This window comes from Schistocerca serialis, chromosome 3 (genome assembly GCF_023864345.2).
Source record: "Schistocerca serialis cubense isolate TAMUIC-IGC-003099 chromosome 3, iqSchSeri2.2, whole genome shotgun sequence".
NCBI lineage: Eukaryota > Metazoa > Arthropoda > Insecta > Orthoptera > Acrididae > Schistocerca > Schistocerca serialis.
The window spans coordinates 463,360,967-463,375,607 of NC_064640.1; the positions used below are offsets into that span (position 1 = coordinate 463,360,967).

The 14,641-nt window shown below is 42.0% G+C and overlaps 1 long non-coding RNA gene and 1 pseudogene across 1 annotated transcript in view; both read left to right on the forward strand.

Moving 5' to 3' along the window:
- Positions 1–14,641, forward strand: part of LOC126471635 (uncharacterized) — a 264,531-nt gene that overhangs the window by 240,517 nt on the left and 9,373 nt on the right. The window lies entirely within an intron of this gene.
- Positions 5,727–5,844, forward strand: LOC126472347 (5S ribosomal RNA; annotated as a pseudogene).

Below are 14,641 nucleotides of genomic sequence, written 5' to 3' on the forward strand. Positions count from 1 at the left end.
TCCCCTATTTGGAGCATTATTTCCAGAATTTTCAAAGTCTCTCCTACCATAATAATCTCTATTTACATTCCTGTTCCACCCCCCCATACTGGTTGTTGCCAGAGCCAAAACTTTGGTTATTTTCTCTTTCCAAGGCCGTTTATAATCTATCTACAAATTTCAGGAACTCTTCCATTGAATCGTCTGGTCCATGGACCAATTTCCGCTGCAGTCTCTCAGGTAACCTTCTTTTTAAAACATCAATTTGCGTCATAATATCAAAAGAGTTATTGAAGTGAGCAAGTTTTTTCAATTGATCTCTGCAAAATTTTTGCATTCCCCTACTTTCCCTCTATACACTGGTCCATTTAGAAATTCTGACTTCAATCTCGCTTTAATGGATTGTGGCCAAAATTTACAAATAAATTTAGCTTCAAACTCTTCAAAAGTATTCCAAGAATCATTATTCTCGTTAGCCCAGGATAGGGCTTCCCATTCTAGAAACCATTTTACTAACTTAATTTTTATGTAATCTGACATTCCTACTACAAACATATCCTTACATTGGTGAATAAAGTCAATAGGATGCAGATTTTCACCAGGAAAGCATTTCACTTGGATGTGCCCATACATTGCATTTTGATTGTAAAAAATTTGTTTGGACATCACCGTGTCTTCCAATTGCGTATATTTAGTGTGTATATCTTCTACTTTTGTATCTACACTAGTGGTATACAGGTTGTATTCTTGTTTAAGGTTTTCTGATGTTTTGTCTATTCTCTGATCTAATCTTTCTACTTCAGTATCTACTCTGTTGTTGATGACAGAAATGCTGTCTGTGTTAGCTTGTATGTTTTCATTTAAACTTTCAACTTTAATTTGAAATTCTTTTCTGAAGTTTATCAACTGCTCTCTAGTGTCCTTACTGAGGGTAGTTTTAATTTCCTCACACTTATAATTGAGATGAGTACTTAATAGATCAAAATTCAAACTTAACTTATGCAGTTTATCTGGGTTTTCTTTAAGTTTCAAACTTACTTGTTCACTCGATTGTTTAAGTTGTGAGCTTATTTGAGTTGCAAACTCTGCTAGCCACGCTGTTAAGTTTAATTGTTAACCATCCCCTGGTTCAATTTTTACATTTCCTACGATCTCATCACTCTCAGGTAGAGACATGTTAACTATTAATTTTTTTTAAATGAGAACAACAACAAAATACCTTGCTTTATGTAGCTATACTATGATGTCGTGATCGGTGTTCTTGTTGGCATTCTTCACTTTTATTCGGTTTTATCGAAGCTGAAATCTTGCTTGATGAATTCCATTGACATAATCCAGACGTTAATCTTCCGAGCGGTGTGATGATAGTTTTTCGTAGTCGCACAAACACACTTTTTTTTGCTTTGACATATTTTCACTGTTGCCACACTGCACAAATAAACTTTTTTGGAGTGCTAAGCACTTACGAAATTGATCGCTTCACTATTATCATCGATGCACTTAAAGATTCCGGCTGAGCCTCCACTTTTGTAATGGTCGCCTAGTCGTAGATATTGCTAATTGCTATAATCGCACTATTTCACTCCCATTTACGGAGCTTGTTAGCACTTGATGTTAGGTTGGCACCATTAAAATGCATTGTGTTGTGGTAATCGCTGCTACTTGCTGGATCGCTGCTGTGTCTCGATGCTCATGCTGGCTCTAAATCTGGTTGTCTAGGGTGAGAAACATGAGGTCCCGTGTTTTTATGTGCTTTTGATGATAAAGAACGAGCGAAACCAACAAATATGTAAACTTCAAATATTTATTACTCTGGTGGCCATCTTAATTCCACTGTCCACCAAAGACCATGACACAACACAAAGTAGTACTTCCTTTACATGTTCTTTGCATTGTTTATCTACCTCAAACAATAACACTCAAACACACTTTACCAAAGTGATATTCCGACTGCGCCCTGACCCTTCTTGCTGCTTTTGTTTATAACACTGTCAAAGAACTACTAAAAAGAGATATAGTTTATAAGTCACATGTACATCTGTTATCATAATTTGTGCAGAAAAGTTATTAATTTGCATCGAGTGACATAATTTAACATGTTATTAAAATGTCAGACAGATTTGTTGATTTGACAGAATAATTCCTTGTTACAAAAAGGCCGTTTTATAGAAGTTTGTCAATTGACTTCTCTAATTTGCATAAATAAGCAAATTACATGAATTATTAAGAAATACATTGGTTTTCGTCTAAAATAGGATTGATTACGTGAATACTGAGTGGAAACGCTCCTAGTGAACAAATAGGTTTCACTGGGTGATTTTTATTTAAGGAGATCCAAAATACCTAAGTTGGCCACTATTTTTCGTACTTCATTATTTAAGATGAACTTAGTGTTTTTACATAATGACATTTGCTGTATCAGTGATGAAGTGATATTAACTTTTGTGTGGGTCAGTTACTCAGTATAATTTAATGGGTTGACTGTTTATGGAGACATTTTATGCAATCATTGTTAACATACACAATAACTTTTCTATAATCATAATTACTCGTTAAACTGGTTGAATTTAGAGGGTATCGCATACTTCGGTAAAGTAAAGCCTTTAATATGTTCCGTTACAAACATTATCTCCTTCATTTACATTTACATTGTCATCAATGAGAAAAATACTCTACTGGCCATTAAAATTGCTACACCACGGAGATGACGTGCTACAGACGCGAAATTTAACCGAAGGGAAGAAGATACTGTGATATGGAAATTATTAGCTTTTCAGAGCATTCACACAATGCAGGTGCCGGTGGTGACACCTACAACGTATTGACATGAGGAAAGTTTCCAACCGACTTCTCATACACAAACAGCAGTTGACCGGCGTTGCCTGGTGAAAAGTTGTTGTGATGACTCGTGTAAGGAGGAGAAAGGCGTACCATCACGTTTCCGACTTTGATAAAGGTCGGATTGTAGCCTATCGCGATTGCGGTCTATCGTATCGCGACATTGCTGCTCGCGTTGGTCGAGATCCAATGACTGTTAGCAGAATATGGAATCAATGGGTTCAGGAGGGTAATACGGAACGCCGTGCTGGATCCCAACGGCCTTGTATCACTAGCAGTCGAGATGACAGGCATCTTATCCGCATGGCTGTAACGGATCGTGCAGACGCGTCTCGATCTCTGAGGCAACAGATGGAGACGTTTGCAAGAAAACAGCCATCTGCACGAACAGTTCGACGACGTTTGCAGCAGCATCGACTATCAGCTCGGTGACCATGGCTGATGTTACCCTTGACGCTGCATCACAGACGGCGCGCCTGCGATGGTGTACTCAACGACGAACCTGGGTCCACGAATGGCAAAACGTCATTTTTTCGGATGAATACAGGTTCTGTTTACAGCATCACGATGGTCGCATCCGTGTTTGGCGACATCCAGGTAAACGCACATTGGAAGACTGTATTCTTCATTGCCACACTGGCGTATCACCTGGCGTGATGGTATGGGGTGCCATTGGTTACACGTCTCGGTCACCTCTTGTTCGCATTGACGGCACTTTGAACAGTGGACGTTACATTTCAGATGTGTTACGGCCCGTGGCTCTACCCTTCATTCAATCCTTGCGAAACCCTACATTTCAGCAGGATAATGCACGACCGCATTTTGCAGGTCCTGTAGGGCCTTTCTTCATACAGAAAATGTTCGACTGCTGCGCTGGCCAGCACATTGTCCAGTTCTCTCACCAATTGAAAACGTCTGATCAATGGTATCCGAGTAACTGGCTCGTCGCAATACGCCAGTCACTACTCTTGATGAACTGTGGTATCGTGTTGAAGCTGCATGGGCAACTGTGCCTGTACACGCCATCCAAGCTCGGTTCGACTCAATGCGCAGGCGTATCAAGGCCGTTATTACGGCCAGAGGTGGTTGTTCGGGGTACTGATTTCTCAGGATCTATGCACCCAAATTTCGTGAAAATGTAATCACATGTCAGTTCCAGTATAATGTATTTGTCCAATGAATACCCGTTTATCATCTGCATTTCTTCCTGGTGTAGCAATTTTAATGGCCAGTTGTGTATATTCGTTGTATATTACTACATATTCATCTACTGGTGTTGCGGAACAACTACAGCCTTCAGTGTCATCTGAATCTGTATAAAACAAGAACGTAACGAATAATATTGTAAACTACATTTTACGCAGCAAATTCGCTTCAAAGGAATTTATGCAAACGTACTAAAATGTTCACAAACCACTGTATGTTACGTCATGATGAAAATCCGCATCGCCATTAAATGAATCAAATACAAGAAAAAAGTTTGGCTTTATAGCTGCAGTAAGATTCTGTCCACTTTCTGTAACCGTATACCTCACAATGTTATCGCTTCCAGTTTTATGCTTTTCAACTTTGAAAAATTATCAAACTGTGTTTGCCCCAGTTCACACTCTACAAACAACTACACGAAGATGAAATGTACCGTAATAATTGTAAAGTGATTTCTAAAATTATCCTTCGTCATGCTGGCTTGATTTATTGGTCCTTTTCTTAATATTTTCATTAGACAATTTTAAATCCTTCCAGCTACAAACTGTTCCGAAATTCTGCGAATTAAAGTCAACAGCTAGTTCTTCCCACGCTTGTACGTTGTTGGCTGTAGTCACTTCACTTGTTTCATGCACTCTGTGGTGTCTTTATATCATCACAAAAAGATTTATAGTACTAAATATTTTTCGTATCGGGAGAAGCTTGACGATCGTTCCTTTCTCTGTGTATTCTCAGCCACCTTCGTAACAATAAACCTTCGATAGTAAATATTCTGTATCTTTAACGTACAATTAATATCTGAGGTCGAAGTGCAATAATGGTGTCGATAGCTGATTTTAGGCGTGTTGCCAAGCATTTTTCGTGCTATCCTAGATCAACACAGAACATTCTTCGATGGAGCTAAGTTTAGTGTCATGCAGTAGAGCGGAGCCCTGAACAGATTTCAGTTATTCCTAACCTAACATCAAATTTGACCTCCAGTCTGCGATATTTATATAATTGCTCTCAAAAGTGCTAGTACTAGAATTTGTTCGTTATATGCAACGGGCAAACACATAATGTAGTGCCGGGCGAGAAAAAACTTCAGACATTCGCGACGGCACTGTAGTTGGTTATAGTGAGTCTATATTTACTTCTGGAAGTTTACGACCAGATACTACATTACTAATCAAATTTTAGACCATTTTGTTAAACTCTGAACAATAAAAAATGCGCCTCTTGGAAACAATCCATCTCCACAGGAATGTCTATATATTTGCTACTGTCGCTGAACACTAAAATTTATAACTTGATACAATTCAGAATGATAATCTCTCGATGTACAATTGGCCATAAACTCCGATACAGTTTTGACTTCTAACACAACTCGCCCTTTTGGATCTGAAGTAAGAAGATGCTGTCGTCGTATGTGATGATTGCTGACTGGGGCTGAGCGGTACAGCGCTCTGATAAAGTACTCTTCCAGCAGTGGTGGCGCATGGAACCTCTTGAGAGCATGTCCACGCCATCGTCTCTCATTCGTTACTGCAACAGATAACGACTGGGTTACTTGTGGTCCATCTTGAGGTATCAAGTTTGAAGTGAGACCTCCTCCTTCTCACAATAGCACACACGATGTCACAAGCCATGCCTCGCTATCAATGACGTTGTCATCAACACATGTCAAGCCACTCGCCTTTAACTACGACGCCTTTTCACATTCTGCCAACGGCCTTGCCGCAATGGATACGCCGGTTCCCGTCAGATCACCGACGTTAAGCGCTGTCGGGCGTGGCCGGCACTTGGATGGGTGACCATCTGGGCCGCCATGCGCTGTTGCCATTTTTCGGGGTGCACTCAGCCTCGTGATGCTAATTAAGGAGCTCCTAGACTGAATAGTAGCGGCTCCGGTCAAAGAAAACCATCGTAACGACCGGGAGAGCGGTGCTGACCACACGCCCCTCCTATCCGCATCTTCAGCTGAGGATGACACGGAGGTCGGATGGTCCCGATGGGCCACTTGTGGCCTGATGACGGAGTGCTTGAGTGCCTTTCACATTCCAAGAAGCCATAACTCGTATCATGGCACAGTGGCAGCCATTGAAATGAAACTACCAGTCACATTCCAGAAATTTACAGACCATTAAGAGTAAACAGCCAAACAAATTCCCAGGTGAAGACGCTAACACTGTTGTCCTAGAAGTAAATTCGAAACGAAATTTCAAAAATTAAAAAAAATTAAAAAAGCAAGTGGAGTAACTCGCACAGTTATGCTAGCATCCGTTATAAAGTCCTTTTCTAAAGTATCTGAACGATCTGAAATTTGCGCCATGTCCAAAACTGTTTAAAGAGATTGACAATACTTTTGTACACTTAAGCTGCACTCGAATTTTGTGTAAATAGGCGTCACGTACAAAAGGATTCGGGTATTTATCAAAAATACATGAAGATTTTGACAATACCAATGTTACTTGGCTTTACTGATTGAATGTATTGGTTAAGGAGCACTTGTGAACGACTATAGGTAGACCTGTGTTCCACACTTGATATAAGTGCAGGGGACCATAAAATTAAATATTTCGGCACCGAATTTATCCCATGAAACACATAACGCTTGCCAAGTATCGCAGTGTTAATTAAACATCTCAAATATTCGCAAAAGTATGTCAGCAACAGAAAAATGCAAAGTTTATGCGAATGTTATTTCCACATACACTCATACATGTGTCAAAACTGATGCCTACAACTGTAAACTCTCAAATTGTGTTCCCCACCACCCACCCATTTGTATTTCCATGTCTAAAATGTTACAACACACATGTGGCTCAAAAGTAACATAATAAGCAGCAAGTTGTCTTTCGATTTTTACGCCTAAATGAGGCGATGTATCAAAACCAACCGTACTAACCACACAACTGCTCAAAACGCATGTCGGTAAAAATGCTAAGTTAAGCAGAGAAGTCCAGAAACAAATAGGCAGACTCTATTACTGTCAGCTGCTGGAAGAATGTAATTAAGGTCTGATTCCTAAAGCATAACTGCAAACCATTAATTTAATTGCACAATGCTAATTTCCTGTCTGAATTGTTCTACAAAACATTCTCACTAAGACTTTGATTTCCCTCCCTCTGAAGTGTACTGCAGGTAGACACTGCCATTCATCAAAAGCATTTGCTGTAAGTGACGAATCAATATCACCGATCAGATGGTAATCATTATGAGTAGACAATAGTATTCGTTATTTTCGTTATTGTAGACGGAGTGGCTGTTTCGTTCAATGAGGCATATTTCAGAGCATACGGACAATAGTGTCAGAGTTTTGTGCTCCTTTTTACACGTGCTGATGACAGCTGCTCTTCCCTTCGTTTTAGCAGAGGCAAAATTCGGATTTACTCTGCACAATGTCACTGTGACTATTTCTTTGATAATTTTGAGCCCATTTCACTTTCTTGATTTGAAACTTTGTTATCCGTAGCCTTCCAGACAGCGCCAATGACGGTATTCTTAAGAAAATTGTTTCTAAGTTCATAATGATCGAAAGAATAATAAATGTTTACAGTGTAGCCACGGTTGACGCTGGAAATACAAGGAGGTGAATCGCTTCTGGCGAATGAATTTGTCAGTTGGACGGAAAAAAATAATTACGACAGATATTGAATAGTAAGACCATACAAATAATTCCTCCTGCTCTTTGTTTACGGTGTTCGAGTTGCAGTCGGTTCATCTGAATATTATTCGTAATTACGGGTTAGATCCAAATCGTAGTTGTAAAAATTTTAATAAACCTCACAGCGCTGTAATTTAACTACTGCCAGTCAACACGGTAGTCGCCGTGATCGCTGTGTCTTCGAGGTGCCAGTTTCCCAAATGCACATTGTCTGAACAAACGTGTTCTATACGTAGCTTGTCTAATTGAGAACTGGCAACACTGAAGAATACGTTTGTCATGTATGTGACCATCGATTTACTTCCTGGAGTGGTCACGATTGTCCTGCTAAATTCACTTGATATTTCGTTGTCATTTCCGATAAATAATCTAAATGATTTTCACTTTAGATGTAACACTGGGTTCTCATATTTATTGATTCCAGAAATGTCGTTCCGCATAGACTCTATAACGAATGTCGTATTTAGCATTACGAATTATCTCTGTCAACGATCATTACGGCAGTGAGAGAATTCTGCTGACATAGCCAGTTTGCTAGGTATGTTGTAATGCGGTTGCTTTCGGAAGGGGAAGGTGCTTTAGCACTAAGTTCTAATCTTGCAAGAGGCATAAACATTTTGTCTGCTTTTTACTTCTTTTATTAGCGGTCTATAAACTTCCAGATCAAAAACCGGTTTCCAAATCGGTAACCATTAAGGAAATATTAATTTCGTCATCTTAAGTCTCATCACAGTCTCGATTTAGCGGCTCTTAGATCTAAACGTGGAAAATGTAAGAAATTGTGACGGTGCACCTTTGTTAAAACTTGTATTTCTCCTCTCATACTCACATATACACTCCTGGAAATTGAAATAAGAACACCGTGAATTCATTGTCCCAGGAAGGGGAAACTATATTGACACATTACTGGGGTCAGATACATCACATTATCACACTGACAGAACCACAGGCACATAGACACAGGCAACAGAGCATGCACAATGTCAGCACTAGTACAGAGTATATCCACCTTTCGCAGCAATGCAGGCCGCTATTCTCCCATGGAGACGATCGTAGAGATGCTGGATGTAGTCCTGTGGAACGGCTTGCCATGCCATTTCCACCTGGCGCCTCAGTTGGACCAGCGTTCGTGCTGGACGTGCAGACCGCGTGAGACGACGCTTCATCCAGTCCCAAACATGCTCAATGGGGGACAGATCCGGAGATCTTGCTGGCCAGGGTAGTTGACTTACACCTTCTAGAGCACGTTGGGTGGCATGGGATACATGCGGACGTGCATTGTCCTGTTGGAACAGCAAGTTTCCTTGCCGGTCTAGGAATGGTAGAACGATGGGTTCGATGACGGTTTGGATGTACCGTGCACTATTCAGTGTCCCCTCGACGATCACCAGTGGTGTACGGCCAGCGTAGGAGATCGCTCCCCACACCATGATGCCGGGTGTTGGCCCTGTGTGCCTCGGTCGTATGCAGTCCTGATTGTGGCGCTCACCTGCACGGCGCCAAACACGCATACGACCATCATTGGCACCAAGGCAGAAGCGACTCTCATCGCTGAAGACGACACGTCTCCATTCGTCCCTCCATTCACGCCTGTCGCGACACCACTGGAGGCGGGCTGCACGATGTTGGGGCGTGAGCGGAAGACGGCCTAACGGTGTGCGGGACCGTAGCCCAGCTTCATGGAGACGGTTGCGAATGGTCCTCGCCGATACCCCAGGAGCAACGGTGTCCCTAATTTGCTGGGAAGTGGCGGTGCGGTCCCCTACGGCACTGCGTGGGATCCTACGGACTTGGCGTGCATCCGTGCGTCGCTGCGGTCCGGTCCCAGGTCGACGGGCACGTGCACCTTCCGCCGACCACTGGCGACAACATCGATGTACTGTGGAGACCTCACGCCCCACGTGTTGAGCAATTCGGCGGTACGTCCACCCGGCCTCCCGCATGCCCACTATACGCCCTCGCTCAAAGTCCGTCAACTGCACATACGGTTCACGTCCACGCTGTCGAGGCATGCTACCAGTGTTAAAGACTGCGATGGAGCTCCGTATGCCACGGCAAACTGGCTGACACTGACGGCGGCGGTGCACAAATGCTGCGCAGCTAGCGCCATTCGACGGCCAACACCGCGGTTCCTGGTGTGACCGCTGTACCGTGCGTGTGATCATTGCTTGTACAGCCCTCTCGCAGTGTCCGGAGCAAGTATGGTGGGTCTGACACACCGGTGTCAATGTGTTCTTTTTTCCATTTCCAGGAGTGTATCTTATTTTTTTGGTAAATACACAATTATATTGACTATTTACAGCGTAAAAGAATTGGTTAACTGCGATTTTTTACGGTGGGAAGGGGGGGGGGAGGAATCTACTCCGACTGCCAGGTTTACATATTTAGAGACGCTTCTTGGGTAGGACATGGCCACATTGGGGTACAAAGTACGTAATATCTCACTAATGCGTTATGTTTGGGCCAGGGTCGTTTTACAGATACAGTTTGTTTTATTATATTAGAATTTTGTTGTCAGGTTATTCATTTGTATCAGAATAGTGCATATTTTATGGCGTTTCTCGTTGGTTTATTGAATACTGTGCTGACGTAAGCTGTCACCAGCACACCGGGCGGCAAAGAGGTTGGGAGAAGAACGATAGTAGTCACAAGCAACACGTCTATCAGGAGATAGGCCAAACAGAGACTGACAAGGAACACGTCGCCAACGCCCTCTCGACCGCTAGTATTTAGATCGCCGCCGCTGACCGGATAGCCCAGTCAGTCACCCAGTGAGTCAATGAGTCGAGTCATCAGTCACACCCCAGTAGGAGTCGCCGCCGCATTTAGCTCAGCATCTAGCTCAGTGTCAGTCAGTACCTAGCGACCAGAGTAGTGTACACAGCGGGACTGGCACTTCCCCAGCAGTGAGGCTAACGTGGTCTATTACGGAAGAGCTTGTACCACTATCTTAAGGTACGTAACTTCTTGTTCTTGTGAATAAAGAACCATGTTAATACATGTGTGCAGTAGTGTTATAGAAAGAGGATAACGGCCACCAAACAACAACCTCTCCTTGCTTCCCATGATACGAGCCTACAGTGACAACTAGACAACACAAAAAATACAAACAGAATATAAAAGAGAAACTAATCATCAACAATAGGAGCAAGGAACGTAAACATTCAACGGAGCAAGATCAGAAGAAAAAGTGCGGCAGGGATTACTTTCCAGCCAAGCACCTGGAAAGGTTCTTTTGTGAAATCGGCAGAGTGTAGATGGGCGTTCTCGTACAGTATTAACAGTTCTTGCACTTCCGTTAGTCGCTTTTCGCATGTCGCGAGCCCAAGGCGTCGCGGTTGGTAAGCGATGCCACCTGCGATGGACACATGCCTGCGACGCAGTTCTTAACATAAACACTGTGTTTCTGCCAGCAGGTGCATAATGACACATTTCTAAGACTCATAATGGCCTTTGCTTTGGATACTTCAAGGGCCAGCCATTATTTCCTGATTATAAAGTTAAATCACACTGGTTGAAATCTCCAGATAACTATCTTGATTAAGATTTCCTATTATTTCATTAAATCGATTTCGCCAAATATTGAGATCTTTCCTTGGAAATGGTGCTGTCGATTTCCTTCACCATCCTTTCCAATAGTAGTTTCTACTTAGTTTCTATTGATCTCGTAGTCTACTGGGCATTTAATCTTAAGTATCCTTTTTTTACCATTTTCGTAGAACACTGCCCATTGAATTTAACTGTCTCACGAAGATTACATGGTCGCAGTTCATCACATTTGCTAGTAATCGTGTGGACCTTATTGGTAAACGATAAAAATGTCATTTATCAAAACCGTTTGGTCTTAGTGTGGTGAATAATTCACGTCGAAACGATCTTACTTGAAATGAGAAAATTACTTTCTGGCGTGATTTCTTGTATACGCTTACGTCATACACGGAACAAATCGTTCCAAATAACTACACTGCTTGCAATCCTTTATTAAATCCTTAGAGAACAAAATGTCACTAATGTTAGAATATTATTTCGTTTCATGCTCCGTTTCCTACAACTTAAACGACGATCCTCATAACCTTTCAATGTGCACCATTGAATATATCACCGCAAGAACAATTTAGAATCTCGAATGAAAAATGTCGATAGATAGATACACTTACAGCGACCTAAGTGACAAGACGCCACAAAAATGGTTCAAATGACTCTGAGCACCATGGGACTTAACTTCTGAGGTCACCAATCCCCTAGAACTTAGAACTACTTAAACCCAACTAACCTAAGGACATCACACACATCCATGCCCGAGGCAGGATTCGAACCTGCCACCGTAGCGGTGGCACGGTTCCAGATTGTAGCGCCTAGAACCGCTCGGCCACTCCGGCCGGCTTCGGTTCAGTTTCCAGCATTTCTTACACTTTCCTCTTCTTTCAAAGTATTCTCTACTCTTTCAAGATAATGAATAAATCGGTCATTGTCATCCCTAGGAGCCGATATTATTTTATTTCGGCAGTATAGTGGTCACTTATTCTCTATTCCCATTGTAACCTTTTCGCTTTCCACTTTCGGGTTCAAATAGGACAAAGTCGTTACCCATTTTTGTACAAATCTTTTAACGCTTTCTTTCTTGGGATCATATTTTTCTCCGGACCAGATTTTATTCAAAATCTCTATTTGCTTCCTTTTTCCCCAATATTACTCGAAAAAGGCTTCCTTAAATTCCGCTAACTTATCATATTTATCTGAGGCAAAATTTCCCAAAATTCTAGCCTCTCCCATTATATTTGATGTAATGAACCCAATTTTCTGTTTGTCATTCCAAGATTTGGGTAACACATCTTAAAAATCATTACAAAATTCCTTTTTATGTACATTTTTACTCGGATCGAACCGCAAAAATTTTCGATGAGTGACATAATCAATTTATGGTGGATCTATTACGCCATTAGACACAATATAACACTAGTGTTGTTGACGCTTAGCTCTACTCTGGTTGGTCTACCTCCGTGGCTACACAACCGCTCATCTACATCTGCACTAAACTGATTGATGTTAGATAGTGAGATTTTCACTCTGCAGCGGAGTGTACGCTGATATGAAACTTCCTGGCAGATTAAAACTGTGTGCCGGACCGAGACTCGAACTCGGGACCTTTGTCTTTCGCGGGAAAGTGCTCTATCATCTGAGCTACCCAAGCGCCACTCACCACCCTTCCGCACAGCTTCATTTCTACCAGTTCCTAGTCTCCTATCTTTCAAATTTTACACAAGATCTTCTTTGAATCTTGCAGAACTAGCACTCCTGGAAGAAAGGATATTGCGGAGACATTGCTTAGCCACAGCCTGGGGGATGTTTCCAGAATGAGAATTTCACTCTCAGTGAAGATAGTAAACAGGCCACGAATGTGTTCAGTATCGCAACTATTCGGATCTCGCGCTTTATCATCTACATTATCACCCCACGATGGACTTCCTGGACACTGAAACACTGTTCTTAGTTCTTCCAAGTTAGCGTCCTTGATCTTATATTTGGGCCTCATGAACACGTTTTCTGTGTCATCTTGGATTTACCTCGCAGTGATGGTAAAGTGTATGATATTGTGGTCACTGGATGTCATTCCACTCGCAGTCTTCCAGTCTTTCACATGGCGCGTCACTGCCGTATTTGCTAAAGTGACGTCAATATTTGACGTTGCTCCGACGCTCCCTTCGTAGGTTGATAGATTGTGAAGTGCATTCAGTACCTGCAGGTTGAATTTCGTAATGGCTTCTAGGTGTCTTCCACGGCCATCAGTCAGTCGGCTATGCCATAAAGTGAATTCGCGTTTGCGTCGATGGAATACACAAGAGACTTAGTTCGTTCTAGGCTACTAATATCCTTTTGTCTTAGCAGGCACTCGTCGATCTCTTCACGAAACTGAAAATACGTGGAAACCAGGATGCAACTCTCCCTACCGGTTAATATTTCCGTCCAGACTACGTTTTCTGAACAGTACTGTCATTTTTTTATCACTGTTGTGACCTGAAGTACTATTATTGCTGCCATAGGGCGCTGCCCTTGTATGACTACCCAGGCAGTTATAAGCCTACTGGGGATCTTTCATACCTTCGTATACGATTCTTGGAGGTACAATACATCTAACTGCAACCCCTCTGCCACTCTTGTAGCCTAATGCAATGCGCTGACATTTCTCAAGGCATTAAGCTGTCCTATCTTTATGTCTATTACTTTAGGGGTGACGGATATATATATTAGACAGTGTTGCCCTCCTCGCCTCTAATCGAATGCTATAAGATCATGCGTCATCACAAAGTGCTTGTACGAGGTATCTAAGGAGAATGATTCGTTTCTTCTGGCTGAAACCTGCTTCAGTAACTTCTCCTCATTTTCAAGTTCTGTTGGATAGATTGTTTACTTTGAGATGGATACTATCTACGAAATCAGGTACAGAAAAAGAATGCTGGATGCTGGATGCTTATACCTTAGTAGATGTCTTAACGCTGTAGTAAGCATCACCGACTCCTCCAGTCTAGTGAATTGCATAACATTCTCTATACTTTCACAAATCTGTCACGGATCTGTTCTGATCCGTGTTTTATTGTTTGCTTCTTTGTAGAAGGTGTTTGTTTCCTGCGCGAGATGGCTCTGAGTCTCGTATTGTTTTTGTTGCAGATTCATTTCCAGCATTGTCGAATCTTTTTTTTTTTTTTTTTTTTTTTTTTACTTCAGTACGTAGCGCGGTGTAATCCTCAGGATGTTCTACGAGCAACTGTTCAGTTTGTGTCACCAAATCCTGTTCGCCTTTATCATATGTCACTCCTAAATACGTCTCTGATCTTGCTTTTCTGTTATATCGGAATATATATGAATTTTTGCCAAAAATTTCTTTCCTTCTTTTTCGTAGGTGGATGATGCTCTACTTCGGTCTGTGTCGCATGCTCTGTTCCTTGGTACTTACAGCTACCTCTCTGTCAGAAA